Source organism: Pristiophorus japonicus, chromosome 5, assembly GCF_044704955.1.
Source record: "Pristiophorus japonicus isolate sPriJap1 chromosome 5, sPriJap1.hap1, whole genome shotgun sequence".
Lineage (NCBI taxonomy): Eukaryota > Metazoa > Chordata > Chondrichthyes > Pristiophoridae > Pristiophorus > Pristiophorus japonicus.
In genome coordinates, this window is record NC_091981.1 from 51,416,410 (window position 1) to 51,441,456 (window position 25,047).

Genomic DNA, 25,047 nt, shown 5'->3' on the forward strand with positions numbered 1-25,047 from the left:
TCCCCATCCCATTTTCCATGGTGCACTTTGCTCCCTGATGATCTGAAAACAGGCAGTTTGGTGGAAGAAAATCCAGGCCTTAATCATCTCTTCTATCTTATTGCAATGCTGTGTGTTTGAGGCACTGTAACTATAAGTTATATTTTGGAGTAATGGTAAAAGCACATGTCCAGAGTATCCATTCAGGCCTAGTCCCTTTCGGGCAGTTAATTGGACAAAATTGGACAATCATAATGTTGATATCTATTAATGGGAAATAAAAGTAACACAAATACAGATGCCATTCACTATTTGTTGCAAAAACAGTCAATAAATATGAACTTGCGTGAGTATTTTTGCTAACATAACAAGTCACTCACTGTATGTTAAAAACTAATGATGTAAAGTGGCTTGGGACATTTTTATATGAAATAAGAACATAGTTATCTTTATTCATGATTTGGCTATAGAGATACTATAATATATACTAAATTAGGGCACAAAATTCGGTTGGTTAACGCCACCCGTTAGCGCCCTGGAGAGATGGTAAAGCATTGCTCATGGCTTACCGTCCAGGTGCGGTGATTTTAGCGGCTGCTGCAAAATTGGGTTGACTTTTAGCGGCAGCGCTAACAGTTACCGCCAAGCCCTTTAGTGCCAGGCAGATCGTGCCGTGAGTACGCGTGCAATGCCCCGCGAGCGTCCCGGACGCGAAATTCATTTTCTGCGCTTCAGTACTCCCCTGATCGAGTCTCCATGTTTACCATTGTCTGCTGCATGCTGCACGACCTGCTATCATGAGGGCCCAAGCATTGCCACTGGGGATGGCAGCTGCACCTCAGGAGGATGAAGAGGAAGAGGACAAACAGGAGGCACAGCAATGCGATGCAGACCAGGAGGAGGATCAGCAGCCACGGAGGAGGCAATGTGGGACTGTTGCCGCTGCAAGGGCTGCGCGTCAGCGCCTCATCATGCAGCGATTCCAATAAATGATGTGACACATGGTGAGTGCCCATCATAGTCACATCACTATGTGCAGAACTCATTGCACAGCAGCCTACAAATCTCAAAGTATGTAACATCACAATAATCCATAGGTCAAATCATTAATTTATTCTCTTAAACAAGAGTGTGCCCTCAACCTGCACAACACAGAACCATCATCACCAACCAATTAGCAATGAACCAACACCCCTGGAAGCATAATAACCCACAAGCAAGTCCAACAATATATATACAAATAACCCTCCTATCTGAAATAAAACCGCACCGCTCATGAATATTTCTCCAAGCAACCTTCATAATAACATGAAACACCAACAACTATCGCTGCTGGGTCCACCACATACCACCAGGGAACTCGTGGTGCCAAAGCAGGCCAGCTTAATATTCAAAAAAGATGTGGAGATATGGTCATGTTGCGATAAATCCTTATTGGGACTTGCTCCCATATTTCCCACCCCTTCCCTTTTCCCCCCTCCCACGCCGACTGCTCCTCCTTAATGTGGCCACAGTGCCTGCAGCAAGGCTGCTTGAAGGCTGCTCTGTCTGTGGTGCAGAGATTTGAGATGGCCTAGCAGGATGCCCCCGATCAGCTCTGGGCCTGGAAGGCCTGGCTGCGGACTGCAGCACCTCCGTATAAGCGGCAGCAGTCTCGGATGGATGGGGTGCAGAAAGCGGCAGATGCAAAGGCGAAGTGGCAGTGGTGGGAGCTGGAATGCTGTCATCCTGAGAGAGGACAGTGCCTTCCATTTCTACCGACATGCTGCACTCACCCGGGGCAGAGTCTCAGCATCCGGAGCAATCTGCTGGAGCTCAGATTGCTGGCCTGCTTTGGCACCATGAGTTCCACGGTGGACTGTGGTGGACCCAACAGCAATGACAGCAGTCAGAGAATGCGTGGCATCTAGCTGAGACTGCATGAGAGCAGTCTGATATTCGATGCCACCAGCCATTGACTGTATGACAGCACTAAGACATTGTGTTGCTTCCGCCTGTGCTGCAATGAAAGCTGCCACATCGTCCATGACACGCGTCATGAGGTCCGAATCCGCACGGTCTCTCTGGGAGTCCACCATCATCTGCAGACTAGAAATGATGGGCTCCATGGTGTGCACAGAGCTCTGTGCAGTGTTAGAGGTGGACTCGTCCATGCTCTTCACCATTGTGGAGAGGCTCTTGGGCACCCTTGCTATTGCATCTATCATGTCAGAGTGCATGGCCATCACCCTTCTTGTGAATACCTCTCCATCGAGGTTCTCATTTGAGTCATGTGAAGCAGAGCCTGTGCATGAACTCTCCCTCTGGGGAGCTGACTCACAAACTACCCTTTCCCCTTGACCTTGCTGCAGCCTGCTAGGCCCCGATGCATCACCCAGTGCAGACCCCTCTGCTAAGCTAACCTCCAATGACCGCGTAGTGCCAGTCTCTGAGCTGGTGCCTGCGGGTGACAGATGCAATGAAGCGGTGCTCGAGTCCGCCTCCTCTTCTCCCTCATCAATATCATGGGGGGAAGCTCAGGTGCAGGCTGCTCATCTGCTTGCTGATTATCTGAAAGCATAAAAGGCACAAGACTTGCATTAAGGTGAGGGCAGGGGGGCAGGAATGGAGCAAGGAAGGCAGACAGTATCAGAAACTGGAAAGCGATAAAGCCTGCTGGTGTGAGAGCGATGTGGGATGAGAAAAGGGGAGAGGTTAAAGATACCGTTGTTGCCCCCAGCGGTGTCGATGTCTCCAACGGCTACGGTGCCCACCACCTGTGGGCCAATGAGACGTAGCACTCACTCCTCCAGGTCAGACAGCGCCTGCAGCTGAGGTTCACACCCACCAATCCTCTGTTGCTCTCTCTGATTATGTACCATCCTGTCCTGCAAAATAAAGAAACTTGTGTGAGTAAAAGTCCAGCTACGTATGTGGGAGATATGCCTGCCATCGTTCAACAGCTGTGAATGTAGGCAAGACGTGAGATGAGGACGTGAGTTTGAGTAGCTCCACATGTTTGATGGGTGAGTGGTGGTTTGCGCAGTGTGCACAGACAGAGGTTCAGGGGCTGATATGCAGGAGGTGTGGAAGCATGTACTCACCTTGACCACCCGACTGAGGTCGCTGAACTTCTTCCGACACTGTGTGAGGGTTTGATCCACTACAATGCTGGCCGACACCTCCTTGGCCCCTCCAAAAGGCCCTGAAGATCTGTGGCAATGGCTTCCTTCCTGCTGCGGGGTACAGTGCATCCCTCCTTCTCTCAACAGCCCCCACCAATGCCATGTCATTAAATCGCAATGCACTCTCCCTTCCAGTTGGATTGGCAGCAGCCATCCCAGAAACTTCTTGCACTTGCTCAGAGCTGTCCCTCAAATGCAGCAATGGTGAAAATAACCTCCCCTTTAAGAGCTGGAATGAGCCAGTGTGAAGGATGATTGCTGAATATAAGTCACCTGAAATTGGGTAGCGCTCTGCTGTTGGTGCCCCTGCAGCATCACACTGAGGTCATTGACGCCTGATTTACCACCAGCCTTCCTTCCTGGGGCGCTAAAGCCCAATTTAAAAGTCAGGAATCGTTTGCGCCTGGCGCTAACTTTTCAAAATTTTTAAAGTTAACGCCCCAAACAGGACGCTATTGAATTTCCTCCCCATGGGATTGGGTGGAACGCTGCTTTTACATCCTGCCCAATTTTGCCCTCCATTCAAGTCAACAGAGAGTAATATTAGACTGGGTGTAAGCACATCATTCAACCCGATCCTATGGGTTTCTAAATGGGCAAGTGAGATTAAAATTACCCCTGTCTCTGAGATACATGCTGTAGTGAACTACTCAATGACTGCGCTAAAATTATTCAGGGGCTGTCGTTTAGAATGGTGACTGCAGCGGTAATCTCGGTGACTTGTACATTCAGCAATATTGTTAACTGGTCCTACTGTTGTTCCATGGGGCGTGAGTCAGCTCTCTAAAACGGAACTGATGGCAGGCTGGCAAAATTGAAATGGGTTTTTGGATACCCACAGGGACAGCTTTTGAGAGATTTGGAACATCTGATGCTTGGCCTAAGCTAGACAAATGGATGACTTTAGTTTCTGCAAAATGCTGTTGTGTAAAGATAGGACATATGGGGCTGCATTTTTTGTTGGAGTCTTCTTAGGGCACTCATGGATTTTGCGCCGGGAAATGGTTTGCGTTGGTGGCCACAAAATTCAGCAGCTGGGCCCTGAGTGTGCAGTGGAGCGCTAAGGGAGGTGTTCCACACCTTTTTTAGGCACTAGACTGGGTGAGCAACTGAAAATCCATTGCTAAGGAGCCAGAACGCCATAATAGAGGCCTCCCTACAAAACATAGAAAACATTCTCAATATTTTACTGACTCCAAATAAAGATAAATCGCAAAAAGAAAACAAAAAAAACAATCACACTTACCTCATGCTTTCCCTCACAGCCGCCGGAACAGCTCTGAGCGCCAGTTTTCCCTGGCGGTCTCACTACGGGGCACTCCAACCAAACATCACACCGCTGTCGAAACCAGGGGCGTTGCACACCGGTGTGACGCTCCCGGGGGTCCTGCTCAATGCCGCCACAAAACTGGCACCTAATTTCCCAGCTGGAAGCTGGCCGGCCGGGTAGTAACCATTTCCAGACACATTACTGTCCCTACGGGGTGCTAACAGAGGCGCAATCAAAATGAAAACCCAGTCCATGGGTCCTAAACCATTGATCTGTCTCTCATGATGTGCAACACCAACAATACATGCTCAATTGAATTGCAGTTCGACTGATATACTGGACCTCACTTTTGTTCCTGACAGTAAAATTACTGACATTCTGAATAGCTATCCTGAACGTCCATAGCACCAGGCAGTTTGGAGATACGGTACTTATCCAAACTGCTCTGCTTGTGGCTTAGTGTATCTATGGCCACGAAACCATGATAGCCTAGTGGTTATGTTGATTAACTAGTAATCCAGAGGCCTGGACTAATAATCCAGAAAAATGAGTTCAAATTTCACCATGGCAGTTTGTGAATTTTAATTAATTTAATTAAATCTGGAATTAGAAAGCTAGTATCATTACTGGTGACCATGAAGGATTGTCATAAAAACTTAACTTGTTCACTAATGTACTTTACCCAGTCTGGCCTATATGTGACTCCAGAACCACAGCAATGTGGTTGACTCTTAACTGCCCTCTGAAATGACCTAGCAAGCCACTCAAATGTATCAAACCGCTACAAGTAAGTATAATAAGAATAAAATCGGAAAAACCTACTTGCATCCACGTAGGCATCAGATTCAGACACGACAAAGGCACACCCAGCCCAGTCAACACTGCAAAGCCCTCCTCACTAACATCTGGGGACTCGTGTCAAAATTGTGAGATGTCCCACAGACTAGTCAAACTACAGCCTGACATGACCATACCTATTAGCCAATGTCCCAGAATCCTCCATCACTTATCACCTATGTCCTTTCCTGTCAGCAGGACAGACCCACCAGAGGTGGTACATCTTACCACCTACCGCCCTCCCTCAGCTAATGAATCAGTACTCCTCCATGTTGAACATCAATTGCAAGGCCACTCTAGGCGAGGGACTTCAATGTCCATCATCAAGAGTGGCTTGGTAACTGAGTGACCTGGCAGAGTCCTGGAGGACCTAGCTGCCAGGCTGGAGTTGTGGCAGGTCTTCAGAGAACCAACACAAGGGAAAAATCTACTTGACCTTGTCGTCACTGATCTACCTGTCGCACATGCATCTGTCCATGACAGTATTGGTAGGAGTGATCATCCTTGTGGAGACGAAGTTCTGTCTTCACACTCAGGACACCCTCCATCATTTTGTGTGGCACTACCTGTAAAGTCCTGTCCCCTCAGTACAGATTCACACGAGGCATGTAGTGAAGTCAAGGTCATTCTGGACCTGCACCTTTATTTCACAGCTCTGGAATGCTGCACTTGCTTGAGACCTGTCCTTATATACCTGTCTCTTGCAAGTGCACCCCTGGTGGTAAGGTATGCTGGCGGTTACAGGTCATATCTTATTACAGTCATGTATAGCATGTTAGGATACAGTTATATATAATAATGTAAAATACATGACACTACCACCATGCTAAATGAGATAGATTCAGGACAGATCCAGCAGCTCAAAACTGGGCATTCATGAGGCACTATGGGCAATCAGCAGCTACAGAATTATATTCCAAGTCATGGCCCAGCATATCCTCACTCTACCATTACCATCAAGCCAGACGACTAACCCTGATTCAAATGAAGAGTGTAGAAGAGCATTCCAGCACCAGCACCAGATGTACCTAAAAATGGGGTGCAAACCTGGTGAAGCTACATGAATGCTAAACAGTGGAAGCAGCATAAAGCTAAACAATCCCACAACCAACAATAAGATCAAAGCTCTGCAGTCCTGCCACATCCAGTCATGAATAGTGGTGCACAATTAAACAACTAAGCAGAGAAGGTGGCTCCATGAACATCCCCATCCTAAATCATAGAATCATAAAAATTTACAGCACGAAAGAAGGCCATTTCGGCCCATCATGTCCGCGCCGGCCGTTCAAGAGCTATCCGGACTCATTCCACTTTAGCCCTGTAGGTTACGGCACTTTAAGTGCACATCCAAGTATTTTTTAAATGTGAGGCTTTCTGCCTCTGCCACCTTTTCAGACAGTGAGTTCCAGACCCCCACTACCATCTAGATAAAGAGATTCCCCCTCATATCTCCTCTATACCTCCCTCCAATTACTTTAAATATATGCCCCTTGATTGTTGACCTCTCTGCTAAGGGAAATAGGTCCTTCCTATCCACTCTATCCAGGTCCCTCATAATTTTAGACACCTCAATCAGGTCTCCCCTCAACCTCCTCTGTTCCAAAGAAAATAGACTCAGCATCTCCAATCTTTCCTCATAGCCAAAATTCTCCAGTCCAGGCAACATTCTTGTAAATCTCTTCTGCACCCTTTCCAGTGCAATCACATCTTTCCTGTAATGTGGTGACCAGAACTGCTGTGGCCTAACCAGTGTTTTATACAGTTCAAGCATAAAGTCCTTGCTCTTGCATTCCATGCCTCAACTAATAAAGGTAAGTATTCCATATGCCTTCTTAACCACCTTATCTACCTGGCCTTCCACCTTCAGGGATCTGTGGACCTGCAATCCAAGGTCCCTCTGTTCCTCTACACTTTTCAGTGTCATACCATTTAATGTACATTCCCTTGCTTTGTTAGACCACCCCAAATGCATTACCTCATACTTATCCGGATTGAATTCCATTGCTATGATAGCAGAGCTCAGCACATGAGTGTAAAAGAGAAGGTTGAAGTGATCACAACCATCTTCAGCTGGAAGTGCAGAGCAGATGATCCATTTTGGCCTCTTCCTGTGGCCCGACAACATCTCAGATGTAGTGCTGAAGACTTGTGCTCTGGAATTAGCCGCACCTCTAGCACAGCTGTTGAAGTAGAGCTACAACACAGGCATCTACCCAACAAAGTGGAAAATTGCCCAGGTCCTGCCACAAAAAGCAGGATAAATCCAATTCAGTCAATCACCACCCTATCAGCCTACCCTCAATCATCAGCAAAGTGATGGAAGGTATCTCGACAGTGCTATCAAGCACCATTTACTTGCCAATAAGTTGCTAACCGATGCCCAGTTTGGGTTCCGCCCAGAACACTCAGTTGCAGACCTAATTACATGGACAAAAGAGCTCAATTCTAGACGTAAGGTAAGAGTTGCTGTCCTTGACATCAAGGCAGTATTTGATGGAGTGTGGCACCAAGGAGCCCTAGTAAAGTCATCTCAGCCCCAGGACATCGCTGCAGGAGTTCCTCAGGGCAGTGTTCTAGGTCTAACCATCTTCAGCTGCTTCAACAATGAACTTCCCTCCATCATAAGGTCTGAAGTGGGAATGTTCACTGATGATTGCACATCGTTCAGTCCCATTCGCAACTCCTCAGATAATGAAGCAGTCTGTACCTGCATGAAGCAAGACTTGGACAACATCCAGGCTTGGGCTGATAGGGGACAAGTAACATACATGCCACACAAGTGCCAGGCAATGACTATCTCCAACAAGAGTGAGTCTAACCACCTCCCCTGACATTCAATGGTATTACCATCATCGAATCCCCTACCATCAACAACCTGGGGGTCACCACTGACCAGAAACTTAACTGGATCAGTCACATAAATACTGTGGCTACAAGAGCAGATCAGAAGCTGGGTATTCTGCAGTGGGTGTCTCACCTCCTGACTCCCCAAAGCCTTTCTATTATCTACAAGCACAAGTTAGCAGTGTGATGGAATACTCTCCACTTGCCTGAGTGAGTGCAGCTCCAACAACACTCGAGAACCTTGACACCATCCAGGACAAAGTGGCCCGTTTGATTGGCACCCCATCCACCACCTTAAATATTCACTCCCTCCACCACTGGCGCAAAGTGGCTGCAGTGTGTACCATCTACAAGTTGTACTGCAGCAACTCACCAAGGCTTCTTCGATATCACCTCCCAAACCCGCGACCACTATCACCTAGAAGGACATGGACAGTAGGCACATGAGAACACCACCACCTCCAAGTCACACACCTTCCTGACTTGGAAGTATATCACCGTTCCTTCATCGTCGTGGGTCAAAATCCTGGAACTCCCTCCCTAACAGCTCTATGGGGGTAACTTCACAACATAGACTGGAGCAGTTCAAGAAGGCAGCTCACCACCCCCTTCTCAAGGGCAATTCGGGATGGAAAAAGATTCTGGCCTTGCCAGCGACGTCCACATCCTGTGAATGAAGAGAAAAAAAGGGGTTATACATGAGTATGAACTTTCATGAACAATTAATCACATTCCATATTGTATTTTTTATGTTGATGGTATCTGCCGCAGCAGTACTTTAATTTTTATTTTTAATATTTAGAACATAATTTAATAAGATCATGGCTGATCTGATCTTGGGCATTGCTCCACTTCCCTGCCTGCTCCCCATAACCCTTCACTCCCTTATCGTTTAAAAATCTGTCTATCTCCACCTTAAATATATTCAATGACCCAGCCCCCACAGCTCTCTGGGACAAAGTATTCCATAGATTTACGACCCGCTGAGAAAAGAAATTCCTCCTCATCTCAGTTCTAAATGGGTGACCCCTTATTCTTAAACTATGCCTCCTAGGGATTATAGGATTTTTGAATGTCTAACAAGTGCTTTGTGGTCAAGGCATCGATTATTTTGCCAACATATTGGAAGCACCATCAATTCACTTCCTTAATCCAATGTCAGCTTTTTATTTCTGGTGTTTATATTTAGACTTCTCTGGAAAAAAATACAAACATTTATCAATGAAGTTCAAGTTGATGCCTATTTTTATTCCCTGATACAGTAGGTATAATACATACAGTGATGAATAATAAGACAGTGGTTTATTAAAAAAAGGAATGTACTATATTCAAACATATACAAGTAGGGGGTGGATGACATGCACACAGTTTTTTTAGAGCCGACTGTTTGTTTGAATGAAGACAGATTGATGTTTTTTCTTTGGTTTGCATACTCAGTGTTAAGTTGTTTTATATCCAGAACAAGCCTGGGAAATACATTTGCCAAACAGCCAGAGCTGAGCTACTCTCCTGCCTTGGGAAGGAGGAAAGTAAAGAAACTCAGTCAAGCTACAATTAACACGACTGTAATTATAGCTCCATATCAAAACCTTCATTGTTTCCTTTGCTGCTTACTTGCTGTGCATTCCTGATTTCATTCACCCCACCTTTGGCGGCCGTACCTTCACCTGTCTAGGCCCTATGCTCTGGAATTCCCTCCCTAAACCTCTCTGGCTCTCTAGCTCTCTCCTCCTTTAAGACACTCCTTAAAACCTAATCTTTCACATGTCCTAATATCTTCGTATGTGGCTCGGTGTCACATTTTGTCTGATGCTGCTCATATGAAGCACCATGAGAAGTTTTATTACACTCGGAGCAGCGCGAGTCCCAGGAGTTCGGAGAGGCCTATAAAGGCCCAGCAGGCATGAGGAGGCGGGAGCTCGGAGCAGTGTGAGTCCAGGGAGTTCGGAGAGGCCTATAAAGGCCCAGTAGGCGTGAGGAGGCGCGAGCTTGGAGCAGTGCGAGTCCGGGGAGTTCGGAGAGGCCTATAAAGGTCCAGCAGACGTGAGGAGGAAGGAGTTCAAGCAGCCAGAGGCCTATAAAGGTCAGCCGGTGCAGCTGCAGCAGGGAGAGAAGGCAAAAAGAAGTAGAAAGAAATCGAAAGGTGACGGCACAGCCAAGGGGGTAAGTGATTGGTAAGTAGTTTTTCTTTTTCTTTTATTTATCAGTAAGTAACCTTTTAGTCTTGTTGTTGCCAAATTAAGTTTATCGAGGGGTTAAGTCATGGCAGGAGAGCTCAGACACGTGTTATGCTCCTCCTGTACTATGTGGGAAGTCAGGGTGTTCCTGACGAGTACACGTGTGCGGGAAGTGCATCCGGCTGCAGCTCCTGACGGACCACATTGCGGCACTGGAGCTGCGGGTGGATGAACTCTGGAGCATCCACGATGCTGAGAATGACGGGAATAGCATGTTTAGTGAGTTGGTCTTACTGCAGGAAAAGGATACACAGCCAGATAGGGAATGAATGACCAACAAGAAGAGTAGTGCAAGGATGGTAATGCAGGGGTCCCCTGCAGTCATCCCTGTCATGTATTCAACTATCATCGTAACCCATGTATAAGCTGACCTAAGTTGTACATCTTGAGAACATTGACCACAAGGGGGTGAACTTGTGGGAGACACTCCTAACCTGGAATTTCAGGTATAAAAGGGGAAGCTCCACACAACTTCATCACTTGAGGTCGTGGTAATAAAGGTAACTGGTCACAGAGTGGTCTTCTCTCAAGTATGGGCCTAGTGTGCATTTATACTGTATAGTAAGGACATATCATTGGCGACAAGAAACTGGGATTTAAACCACGCGAGCATGGCCACTAGCAGCACAGAAGAGAGGTACTGTGTTGGTGATGATTGGGATGACTTTATTGAGAGACTACAGCAAAGTTTTGTCACTAAGGAATGGTTGGGACAGGATTCGGCCGACAAACGCAGGGCTCATCTCCTGACGGTTTGTGGATCCAGAATGTACTCCCTGATGAAGGACCTTCTAGCGCCAGAGAAACCGGCGGACAAGACGTTCAAAGAGCTCAGTAAGTTGATCGGGGAACACCTCAAATCGGCGAGCAGCATGGACATGGCAAGACATCGGTTCTACACGCACCGGCGGCGAGAAGGGCAAAGCATTCCTGACCTCATGGCAGATCTCCGGCGACTGACGAGCCTATGTAAGTTCCCAGATGCATGCAGAGCGGAGATGCTGCGAGACTTTTTTTATTGAGGGCATCGGACATGCTGGGGTTTTCAGGAAACTTGACCTTGGAAGCGGCGGCTCTGATCGCCCAGACATTTATCTCAGAGGAGGAAGAGACCAGGAGGATGTATGACAAAAATCTTGGCTCAACTGCGGCAAATGACCAGGGAGTCAACATTGTTAACGTGGCACACTGTTCACTAGGCAGACAAGGGCAATCGGACATGCCCCAGCATGTAGTCGAACCCAAAGGGGGAATTCAATAGAGACAATGGCTGGCTGAACGATGCCATCGCAATGGACAATGCGGCCAGTAATGGGGCCATCAACACCTGTTAATGGTACGCTTAAGGACAGTTACAGAGACAGTCAGAGACGATCGATTGGTAATGGACCATTTGTTTCCAACAATGGGGACTCCAGCTCATGCTGGAGGTGTGGAGGCAAACACCCAGCCAGAGCTTGCAGATATCAACAATATACCTGCAGAAACTGCAACGTCAGCGGTCACTTGGCGCGTATGTGCAGGAAGCCTGCAGCCAGGTTGATGTATGAGGCGGACGGGCCCGATGTAAGCCCTATGAGGCCAAATGAATACTGGGGGAAATCGCTGGAAGCTGAAGTTCAGCGAGTTCATGTGGAGGGACTCCAACGATAATGATGAAAGTGCTCCTCAATGGCATCCCAGTATTAATGGAGCTAGACACGGGGGCCAGCCAGTCCCTGATGAGTATCAAACAGTTCGAAAGATTGTGGGTGTTCAAGGCCAGGAGGCCAAAATTATTGCCGATTGACCCACAGCTACGGACATATACAAAGGTGATCATTCCGGTGCTAGGCAGCGCCATGGTAGTCGTGACCCACAAAGATTCAGAGAACAGGTTGCCTCTCTGAATTGTCCCGGGGGACAGTCCCGCACTACTGGGGAGGAGTTGGCTTGCTATCATGAACTGGAAATGGGGCGATGTCAATGCAATTTCTTATGTGGAGCGAGTATCATGCTCACAGGTCCTGGACAAATTTGACTCATTATTTCAACCCGGCATCGGCACTTTCATGGGGGGCCAAGGTAGTGATTCACATAAACCCGGACGCCAGGCCAGTACACCAGAAGGCCAGAGCGGTGCCGTACGTGATGCGGGAAAAGATAGAATGCGAATTGGACCGCCTGCTGAGGGAAGGCATCATCTCGCCAGTCGAATTCATTGGCTGGGCGAGCCCGATCATGCCGGTGCACAAGGCGGATGGGTCGGTCAGGATATGTGGTGATTACAAGGCCACCATCAATCGGGTGTCACTCCAAGACCAGTACCCGTTACCGAGAGCGGAGGACCTTTTTGCGACGCTATCCAGTGGCAAACTGTTTTCAAAATTGGACCTGACCTCAGCTTACATGACCCAGGAGCTGGCGAGTGATTCGAAGAAGCTGACCACCATGACAACACACAAGGGGTTGTTTGAGTATAACAGATGTCCGTTCGAGATTTGTTCGGCCGCCGTGATCTTTCAGCGAAATATGGAAACCTCCTCAAGTCGAATCCAAGGACGGTGGTTTTTCAAGACGACATCCTCATCACGGGTCGCGATACTGAAGAACACCTCCACAACCTGGAGGAGGTGCTACGTAGACTGGACCGGGTAGGGCTGCAACTGAAAAAGCGAAGTGCATCTTCTTAGCTCCAGAGGTAGAATTCCTGGGGAGGAGGGTAGCAGCAGACAGGATCAGACCTACTGCATCCAAAACGGAAGCAATCCAGAGAGCACCCAGACCCCGTAACATGACGGAGCTGCGTTCGTTCTTGGGGCTCCTGAACTATTTTGGTAACTTTTTTTCCAAATTGAGCATGCTGTTAGCACCGCTACACATGCTCCTACGCAAAGGTCGTGATTGGGTCTGGGGGGACAGCCAGGAACGTGCTTTTGATAGAGCATGCAACTTGTTATGCTCCAACAAACTGTTAACGTTATATGACCCGTGTAAGAAACTTGTTCTAACGTCCGATGCGTCGTCCTATGGGGTCGGGTGTGTGTTGCAGCATGTGAATGCCAATGGTCAGTTACAGCCGGTAGCTTCTGCCTCCAGAAGTCTGTCCCAGGCAGAAAGGGGCTACGGGATGGTAGAAAAGGAAGCGCTAGCATGTGTATATGCAGTAAAAAAAAACCCTAATGTCCCTTTTGGCCGACAACAAGACCATAAATGCGAATGCATCGGCCCACATACAGAGGTGGGCACTTACGTTAGCCGCCTATGACTACACAATTCGGCACAGACCAGGCACTGAAAACTGCGCCGATGCACTCAGCAGGCTCCCACTAGACACCACTGAGGGGGAAACGGAGCATGATGCTGAGATGCTCATGGCTGTTGAAGCTTTCGAAAGCTTACCACAGAAGGTTGTTGAGGCCAATTCACTAAATATATTCAAAAAGGAGTTAGATGCAGTCCTTACTACTAGGAGGATCAAGGGGTATGGCGAGAAAGCAGGAATGGGGTGCTGAAGTTGCATGTTCAGCCATGAACTCATTGAATGGCGGTGCAGGCTCGACGGGCCGAATGGCCTACTCCTGCACCTATTTTCTATGTTTCTATGAAAGCAAAAGCTCACCTGTGACAGCCTGTCAGATTAAAGTCTGGACAAATAAAGACCCGCTACTGTCTTTAGTTAAGAAATGTGTCCTGAATGGGGACTGGGCAGCCACGTACGGGGCATGCCCTGAGGAATTTAAACCGTTTCATAGCCGCAAGGATGAACTCTCGATTCAGGCTAATTGCCTACTGTGGCGAAACTGAGTAGTCATGCCCCAGAGGGGCAGAGAGCTGTTTATCAGAGAACTTCACAATGAGCACCCGGGCATTGTCATGATGAAGGCAATTGCCAGATCACACGTTTGGTGGTCAGGGATAGATGCAGATCTGGAACTTTGTGATCGCAGGTGCAACACGTGTGCTCAGCTGGGCAATGCACCCAGGGAAGCCCCCCTTAGCCCCTGGTCCTGGCCCGCCAAGCCATGGTCACATATCCATGTGGACTACGCAGGTCTTTTCATGGGAAAAATATTTTCGGTTGTAGTAGACGCCTACTCCAAATGGATTGAGTGTGCCATTTTAAATTCAAGCACATCCTCTGCCACGGTAGAAAGTCTACGGGCAATGTTCGCCATCCATGGTCTACCAGATGTCTTGGTCAGTGACAATGGCCCGTGCTTCACAAGCACTGAATTCCAGGACTTCATGGCAGGAAATGGTATCAACCATGTCAGAATGGCCCGTTCAAGCCGGCCTCAAACGGCCAGGCGGAATGAGCAGTGCAGATAATCAAACAGGGGATGCTCAGAATCCAAGGGGGTTCCCTACAAAGCCGCTTATCATGCCTCCTGTTGGCCAATAGATCCCGACCACACTCGCTCACAGGGGTTCCACCCGCAGAGCTGCTAATGAAAAGGACGCTCAAAACCAGGTTATCACTTATACACCCTACTATGAAAGAAATTGTTGAGAGCAGGCATCAGTCACAATGTGACTACCATGACAGAAATGCGAGGACACGATGTATTGATGTCAGTGACCCTGTTTTTGTCCTTAATTACGCAGCAGGGCACAAATGGCTTGCAGACACTGTGATTGCCAAAGAGGGGAATAGGGTTTTCGTAGTTAAACTTGCCAATGGACAAATCTGCCGCAAACACGTGCATCAAACTAAAAGGAGGTTCAGCAACCCCATAGAAGAAGCAGAGGAAGAACACGACGTAGAGTTTACTCCACCACAAGTGACCGAACACTGGAACCAAGTGGAGGAGAGCACAGTCACTGTGGGCAGTCCGGACAGGCCTGAAGCACTGGGTAAGGGGTAAGCCATTTAGACCGAGATGAGGAGAAACTTCTTCACCCAGAGAGTGGTGAACCTGTGGAATTCTCTACAACAGAAAGTTGTTGAGGCCAATTCACTAAATATATTCAAAAAGGAGTTAGATGTAGTCCTTACTACTAGGGGGATCAAGGGGTATGGCAAGAAAGCAGGAATGGGGTACTGAAGTTGCATGTTCAGCCATGAACTCATTGAATGGCGGTACAGGCTCGAAGGGCCGAATGGCCTACTCCTGCACCTATTTTCTATGTTTCTATGTAAACAGCAGACACTCAGGCCAGCGCCCAACAACCGGAGCCCCAACTCAGGTGCTTTACAAGGGAGCGTAAACCACCAGAGAGACTTAACCTGTGATCCCAATCAGACTTTGTGGGGGAGATGATGTCATGTATTCAACTATCATTGTAACCCATGTATAAGCTGACTTAAGTTATACACCTTGAGAACATTGACCATAAGGAGGTGAGCTTATGGGAGACATTCCTAACCTGGACTTTCAGATATAAAAGGGGAAGCTCCACCCATCTTCATCACTTGAGGTCTTGGTAATAAAGGTAACTGCTCACAGAGTGACCTTCTCTCAAGTATGGGCCTCATGTGCATTTATACTGTATAGTAAGGAAATATCAATCCCCCTGCAAAAGATACACCGCGTGGGGTACTGTTGGGAGGGATGACTCATCAGGGGAGGACAGCAGCAGCCAAGTTCATGGCATCGTGGGTGACTCTGCTGCACAGGAGGGCAGGAAAAAGAGTGGAAGAGCTATAGTGATAGGGGATTCGATTGTAAGGGGAATAGATAGACGTTTCTGCAGCCGCAATCGAGACTCCATGATGGTATGTTGCCTCCCTGGTGCAAGAGTCAAGGATGTCTCGGAGCGGGTGCAGGGCATTCTGAAAAGGGAGGGTGAACAGCCAGTTATCGTGGTGCATATAGGTACCAACGATATAGGTAAAAAAAGGGATGAGGTCCTACAAGACAAATTTAGGGAGCTAGGAGCTAAATTAAAAAGTAGGACCTCAAAATTAGTGATCTCAGGATTGCTACCAGTGCCACGTGCCAGTCAGCGTAGGAATTGCAGGATAGCTCAGATGAATACGTGGCTTGAGGAGTGGTACAGCAGGGAGGGATTCAAATTCCTGGGGCATTGGAACTGGTTCTAGGGGAGGTGGGACCAGTACAAACCGTACAGTCTGCACCTGGGCAGGACCGGAACTAATGTCCTAGGGGGAGTATTTGCTGATGCTGTTGGGGAGGAGTTAAACTAATATGGCAGGGGGATGGGAACCTATGCAGGGAGACAGAGGGAAGTAGAATGGGGGCAGAAGCAAAAGATAGAAAGAAGAAAAGTAAAAGTGGAGGGCAGAGAAATCCAAGGCAAAAAGCAAAAAAGGTCACATTACAGCAAAATTCTAAAGGGGCAAAGTGTGTTAGAAAGACAAGCCTGAAGGCTCTGTGCCTCAAAGCGAGAAGTATTCGGAATAAGGTGGATGAATTAACTGCGCAGATAGCAGTTAACGGGTGTGATGTAATTGGCATCACGGAGACATGGCTCCAGGGTGACCAAGGCTGGGAACTCAACATCCAGGTGTATACAACATTTAGGAAGGATAGACAGAAAGGAAAAGGAGGCGGGATGGCATTGCTGGTTAAAGAGGAAATTAATGCAATAGTTAAGAAAGGACATTAGCTTGGATGATGTGGAATTGGTATGGGTGGAGCTGCAGAATACCAAGGGGCAGAAAACGCTTGTGGGAGTTGTGTACAGATCACCAAACAGTAGTAGTAAGGTTGGAGACAGCATCAAACAAGAAATTAGGGATGCATGCAATCAAGGTACAGCAGTTATCATGGGTGACTTTAATCTACATATTGATTGGGCTAAGCAAACTGGTAGCAATGCGATGGAGCAGGATTTCCTGGAGTGTATTAGGGATGGTTTTCCAGATCAATATGTCGAGGAACCAACCAGGAAGCTGGCCATCCTAGACTGGGTGATGTGTAATGAGAAAGGATTAATTATCAATCTTGTTGTGTGAGACCCCTTGGGAAAGAGTGACCATAATATGGTAGAATTCTTTATTAGGATGGAGAGTGACATAGTTAATTCAGAAACTAGGGTCCTGAACTTAAGGAAAGGTAACTCCGATGGTTTGAAGCGTGAATTGGCTAGAATAGACTGGCAAATGATACTTAAAGGGTTGACGGTGGATAGGCAATGGCAAACATTTAAAGATCACGTGGATGAACTTCAGCAATTGTACATCCCTGTCTGAAGTAAAAATAAAATGGGGAAGGTGGCTCAACTATGGCTAACAAGGGAAATTAAGGATAGTGTTAAATCCAAGGCATATAAATTAGCCAGAAAAAAGCAGCAAACCTGAGGACTGGGAGAAATTTAGAATTCAGCAGAGGAGGACAAAGGGTTTAATTAAGAGGGGGAAAATCGAGTACGAGAAGAAGCTTGCCGGGAACATAAAAACTGACTGCAAAAGCTTCTATAGATATGTGAAGAGAAAAAGATTAGTGAAGACAAACGTAGGTCCCTTGCAGTCGGATTCAGGTGAATTTATACTGGGAAACAAAGAAATGGCAGACCAATTAATTGAATAAATACTTTGGTTCTGTCTTCACGAAGGAAGACACAAATAACCTTCCGGAAGTACTAGGGGACCGAGGGTCTAGTGAGAAGGAGGAACTGAAGGATATCCTTATTAGGCGGGAAATTGTGTTCGGGAAATTGATGGGATTGAAGGCCGATAAATCCCCGGGGCCTGATAGACTGCATCCCAGAGTACTTAAGGAAGTGGCCCTAGAAATAGTGGTTGCATTGGTGATCATTTTCCAACAGTCTATCAACTCGGGATCAATTCCCATGGACTGGAGGGTTGCTAATTTAACACCACTTTTTAAAAAGGGAGGGAGAGAGAAAACGAGTAATTATAGATTGGTTAGCCTGACATCAGTAGTGGGGAAAATGTTGGAATCAATTATTAAGGATGAAATAGCAGCGCATTTGGAAAGCAGTGATAAGATTGGTCCAAGTCAGCAAGGATTTATGAAGGGGAAATCATGCTTGACAAATCTTCTGGAATTTTTTGAAGATGTAACTAGTAGAGTGGACAAGGGAGAACCAGTGGATGTGATGTATTTCGACTTTCAAAAGGCTTTTGACAAGGTCCCACACAAGAGATTGGTGTGCAAAATCAAAGCCCATGGTATTGGGGGTAATATATTGACGTGGATAGAGAACTGGTTGGCAGACAGGAAGCAGAGAGTCGGGATAAACGGGTCCTTTTCAGAATGGCAGGCAGTGACTAGTGGAGTGCCGCAAGGCTCAGTGCTGGGACCCCAGCTCTTTACAATATACATCAATGATTTGGATGAAGGAATTGAGTATAATATCTCCAAGTTTCCAGATGGCATTAAACTGGGTGGCAGTGTGAGCTGTGAGGGGGACACTAAGAAGCTGCAGGGTGACTTAGACAGGTTAGATGAGTGGGCAAATGCATGGCAGATGCAGTATAACGTGGATAAATGTGAGGTTATCCACTTTAGGAGCAAAAACGCGAAGACAGAATATTATCTAAATGGTGACAGCTTAGGAAAAGGGGAGGTGCAATGAGACCTGGGTGTCATGGTTCATCAGTCATTGAAAGTTAGCACACAGGTACAGCAGGCGGTAAAGAAGGCAAATGGTATGTTGGCCTTCATAGCTAGAGGATTTGAGTATAGGAGCAGGGAGGTCTTACTGCAGTTGTACAGGGCCTTGGTGAGGCCTCATCTGGAATATTATGTTCAGTTTTGGTCTCCTAATCTGAGGAAGGATGTTCTTGCTATTGAGGGAGTGCAGCGAAGGTTCACCAGACTGATTCCCGGGATGGCTGGGCTGACATATGAGGAAATATTGGATCGACCGGGCCTTTATACTTTGGAGTTTACAAGGTTGAGAGGGGATCTCATCGAAAGATACAAGATTCTGATGGGATGGGACAGGTTAGATGCGGGTAGATTGTTCCCGATGTTGGGGAAGTCCAGAACCAGGGGACACAGTCTTAGGATAAGGGGTAAGCCATTTAGGACTGAGATGAGGAGAAACTTCTTCACTCAGAGAGTTGTTAACCTGTGGAATTCCCTACCGCAGAGAGTTGTTGATGCCAGTTCATTGGATATATTCAAGAGGGAGTTAGAAATGGCCCTTACGGCTAAAGGGATCTAGGGGTATGGAGAGAAAGCAGGAAAGGGGTACTGAAGGAATGATCAGCCATGATCTTATTGAATGGTGGTGCAGGCTCGAAGGGCAGAATGGCCTACTCCTGCACCTATTTTCCATGTTTCTATGTTCATGGTGCTATGTAAATGCAAGATGTTGTTGATATTTTGTGACTTTTCTGATTTGGAGCTTGCCCTTTCAACTAGCTTGTCACAAAACAAAAATATATTTTATTTTCCGTCCTGCCCTTCCCCGCTCCACCACCACCACAAGCTTAATTTCCATGGAATAAAATTTAAAATAACATTTCTTTCTGAATGAAAATTCAGTGGCACAAGGTAAAAAATCCTACCTGCCAAACAGAATGTAATTTGTTAGTATTTCTCGAGCACACTCCAGATTGTTCAGTGGGCGAAGGGATTACCCAATGAATACAGATCAAAATCTCCTAGTTTCAATTCCAGATATTTGCTGATGTAGCTACCTTGGAAAGAACATTTAAATACTACAACAGACCTCAGCGACCCTCAGCCAAAAGAGAATGAAAGAAATAAAGACTTACATTTATATAGTGCCTTTCACAACCACCAGACGTCTCAAAGCACTTTACAGCCAATGAAGTACTTTTTGAACTGCAGTCACTGTTGTAATATGGGAAACGCGGCATCCAATTTGCGCACAGCAAGTCTCACAAACAATAATGTGATAATGACCAGATCAACTGTTTTTGTTATGTTGATTGAGGGATAAATATTGGCCAGGACACCGGGGGTAAGTCCCCCACTCTTCTTCAAAATCGTGCCATGGGATCTTTTACATCCACCTGAGAGCAGGCAGGGCCTCAGTTTAACATCTCATCTGAAAGAAGGCAGTGAAGCACTCCCTCAGCACTGCACTGCCTGGTTAACCTTGATGTATGTGCTCAAGTCCCTGAAGTGGGATCTGAACCCACAACCTTCTGACTCAGAGGCCAGTGTGCCACCCACTGAGCCACAGCTGACACTCGGATAAAACTCAGCAAGGATTCTCACTCCTAATTGTTGTCCAGTGATTGGAACTGTGCACATGTCTCTTGAGTTGCATGTTGCCTATATAAAATCGATGAAGGTTGCTAGAAACTGTGTCATATTAGAACTATTGCATTGCCCCATGGTGCATTCAATAAGAATGAATGTTTAACCACCTTTTTGTTGGATGACAGACACAAGATGCAATGGCTTAAACCACAATGAAGGGTGCACTCATGAACGATGTCGTTGTAATGTAAATAGATTTTCTCAATTTTTTTTCCTTCACCTTAAAAACATTTGTCAAATGTTTTTCCATTATGTCCTTGCCCCTTTAAGGAATTTAAACACTTTTGCACACAGTACTCCTAAGAGTACATTTGTATCTGTGACCCCTAGGCCACTGGTACAGGTCATGCACATGGAGGGCATTGTACACTATGATTTTTATTTCCCCAAGTGATACTAACTACATGACTCAGAAGCAATGAAACCATAAGTGAGTTACAGCCTGGCCCAGAATGATTGGAAATAAAAATAATTAGCTATTGGGATTCAGAGTGCCTGATAACTGAACAAAAAATATATAGTCCCATTGAGGCATAAAGCTCAGAGGCAAGTAGGTCCCAAACCTGCATGTAAAAACCTTGTATCTAATGCATGTCTGTCACACCTTAGACATCAGACATTGCTCCAGATACAAAACAATCATGAAAATAGAGAAAGCCCAGCATTTTTTCAAGGATTCTTGTAAACTGGAGTCTCACATTTATAGAAGTGACCTTAAAGGGTGAGTCAAATTATTGACTAAAAATTACAATTGTGTTCCAAACCCCAGACTACCCATGATAAACACAATGAGAGATGTATAAGCTGTATCCAATTAGCTGAAAAGCAGGCAGGTATAATAAGCAATATTCAATGAAGATTTTGCTCATGTGCAAAATGATTTCATCCAGGTAATCAACTGGACCATATCAGCTGTGGCTCAATTGGTAACACCCCTGTGTGAGTCTCTGGGACGAGATTGCCCCTCGGCCCGTTTGGGGGCGGTAAACCTCCGGGGCCAGGACTTTTTCCGAACGGCCCGGAAGTTCCAGATCCAACGCAGAATTGGGCCGTACGCCTCTCAAAGTCTCCGGGACTCTGCTTCCTTTGAGGCGTGCTCCCAGTCAGTAGCCCACCGCTGAGTACAGCGCTACATGGAGCAGGCCAGCGCTACGCGGAAGCTCCGCAGAGTGCTGATTCATTACAATGCCGCTCCCTTTCCATTAAAGGGGAGGGCCGCTGCACACTCTGCATGCTCTTTGGTGGATGCCACTGGGCCACCAGGGACACATTAGACTGGGCCAGAAGCTCGGTACCTAAAACGAGTGCAGGGCTGCACTATGGCGGTCCGGTCAACGCTAGGGCCGCCATTGTCGGCCGACAAATAAAGATGGCGGCCCGGGGTGCTAAAGGCCTTTTCTTTAAGGGGCGCCCCGGCAGCGGATGTCCGCCAGCTTTGCGACCTGCGAAGTTGCCGTTGACATCCACCTGTGCCAGTCGAGCGGCCCGCGGAGCATTTTCCCCCCTTGGGGCAGAAAGGGGTCAGCGTGCACGCCGATTACATCATCGCCAGTTGCGTGTTGGCACGGGGCGCTAACTGCGTGGCGCTGCCAGGACAGTGCCCCTAAAACCGCTGGGGTAATTTCCCGGGAGGCAGTAGTGGCCCCCTCTCCCAGAGGTGCTAATGGGGCTATAAAAAGAGGCAATTTCACCCCCAGAAGGCTGTGGGTTCAAGCCCCAATCCAGAGACTTGAGCACAAAAATCTAGGCTGACACTCCAGTGCAGTACTGAGGGTGTGCTGCACGAAAGATACCGTCTTTCGAATGAAACGTTAAACTGAGGCTCTGTCTGTCCTCTCAGATGGATGTAAAAGATCCTATGGCACGATTTCGAAAAAGAGCGGGGGCGTTATCCTCAGTGTACCAGCCAATATTTATCCCTCAATCAACATCACTAAAACAGATTTTATCTGGTTATTCTCACATTGCTGTTTGTGGGAGCTTGCTGTGTGCAAATTGGCTGCTTTGTTTCCTACATTATAACAGTGATTACACTTCAAATGCACTTCATTGGCTGTAAAGCGCTTTGGGATGTCATGAAAGACGCTATATAAATGCAAGTCTTTCTTTCAGACACAAATTTAAATAATCAAACCAACAGCTATGGATATGGGCTTTGAAAAACAATTCACACTGGCAAATGTTGAATGAGATTAGAACTGGCCAATTGACCAAGGGTTGCAGAATTCACTATTACCAGTTGGAATCATTCTTATAAAATGGAACCTTTCTCCAAAGGTCTTAACAGCACTAATTTGGTAGACCTGCACCAATGGGATTCACCATACTACTCTAAGAGGCTGCAGGGTGACTTGAACAGGTTAGGTGAGTGGGCAAATGCATCCAGTATAATGTGGATAAGTGTGGGTTTATCCACTTTGGTGGCAAAAACACGAAGGTAGATTATTATCTGAATGGTGACAGATTAGTAAAAGGGGAGGTGCAACGAGACCTGGGTGTCAAGGTACATCAGTCATTGAAAGTAGGCATGCAGGCACAGCAGGCAGTTAAGAAAGCAAATGGCATGTTGGCCTTCATAGCGAGAGGATTTGAATATAGGAGCAGGGAGGTCTTGCTGCAGTTGTACAGGGCCTTGGTGAGGCCACACCTTGAATATTGTGTGCAGTTTTCTAATCTGAGGAAGGACATTCTTGCTATTGAGGGAGTGCAGCGAAGGTTTACCAAACTGATTCCCAGGATGGCAGGACTGACATATGAAGAAAGATCGATCGACTAGGCTTATATTCACTGGAATTTAGAAGAATGAGAGGGGATCTTATAGAAACATATAAAATTCTGATGGGATTGGACAGGTTAGATGCAGGAAGAATGTTCCCGATGTTGGGGAAGTCCAGAACCAGGGTCACAGTCTGAGGATAAGGGGTAAGCCATTTAGGACCGGGATGGGGAGAAACATTTTCACCCAGAGAATTGTGAACCTATGGAATTCTCTACTACAGAAAGTTGTTGAGTCCAGTTCGTTGGATATATTCAAAAGGGAGTTAGATGTGACCCTTACAGCTAAAGGGATCAAGGGGTATGGAGAGAAGGCAGGAGTGCGGTACTGAAGTTGCATGATCAGCCATGATCATATTGAATGGTGGTGCAGGCTCGAAGAGCCGAATGGCCTACTCCTGCACCTATTTTCTATGTTTCTATGTTTACTCCACCAACCTACAACCCACTTTAGAATATACATCTCGGAGCAAGCACATCTCCTGAAAAGAAAAAAGAAAGCTTTTCGGCACCTCTGGCTTAAAAAATATTGGAATAGCTTTTATGTTGCGTTTGTTATGAAGAGTTTCCAAGAAGAATTTCTGTAAATAACTTAATGAATGAAATGTGGTCAGTGTTCAGGTTTATGCATGATATCAGCCCTCCAGTGTTTAGCAGCGTTGGGGACAGGAAGTTCTCGATACACAAATTATCATAATTGCTGTTGGGAGATAAAAGAGAAAGCATTCAGCTTATGTTAAGATTAAGGTGTATTATCACAGGTCTATATTTAAGATTTTTTTTTAAAAACACAATATAAGTAAGAAACAAAAGTAATTCATAGAACAGGACGAACCCTGTCTTTAGGAAAGATGTTCAATTAGACAAATGCCAATATTTCTGGCATGAACCAGAAGCAGCTAGGACATACAACCGCAGTTGAACAAAAAGTAGAGTTATGGGGCTACCCTCTTGGAGTGTGAACATGAATGATGCAATGAATATAGGGTTACCAACCCTCCTGGATTGTCCTGGAGTCTCCAAGAATTAAAGATTAATCTGTTGGATATTGCTGCAAGCAACCCAGGGGAAAAATTGCATGGAATTTTTTTTAAATTGTGTTTTTTTTTCATTTGCTTTGAATACTTTCATTTATTAGTTACAAAACTATTTGGAGATGGGAAAAATAGGCTCTTTGTCTGGGTGGGCAGTTGGAGGTTAGGATTATGTGATGAAGCCCCCAGGAATATGTCACAGAAACATAGAAACATCGAAAATAGGTGCAGGAGTAGGCCATTCGGCCCTTCGAACCTGCACCGCCATTCAATGAGTTCATGGCTGAACATGCAACTTCAGTACCCCATTCCTGCTTTCTCACCAAACCCCTTGATCCCCCTAGTAGTAAGGACTACATCTAACTTCTTTTTGAATATATTTAGTAAATTGGCCTCAACAACTTTCTGTGGTAGAGAATTCCACAGGTTCACCACTCTCTGGGTGAAGAAGTTTCTACTCATCTCGGTCCTAAATGGCTTACCCCTTATCCTGAGTCTGTGACCCCTAGTTCTGGACTTCCCCAACATTGGGAACATTCTTCCTGCATCTAACCTGTCTAAACCCGTCAGAAATTTAAACATTTCTATGAGATCCCCTCTCATTCTTCTGAACTCCAGTGAATACAAGCCCAGTTGATCCAGTCTTTCTTGATATGTCAGTTCCGCCATCCCGGGAATCAGTCTGGTGAACCTTCGCTGCACTCCCTCAATAGCAAGAATGTCCTTCCTCAAGTTAGGAGACCAAAATTGTACACA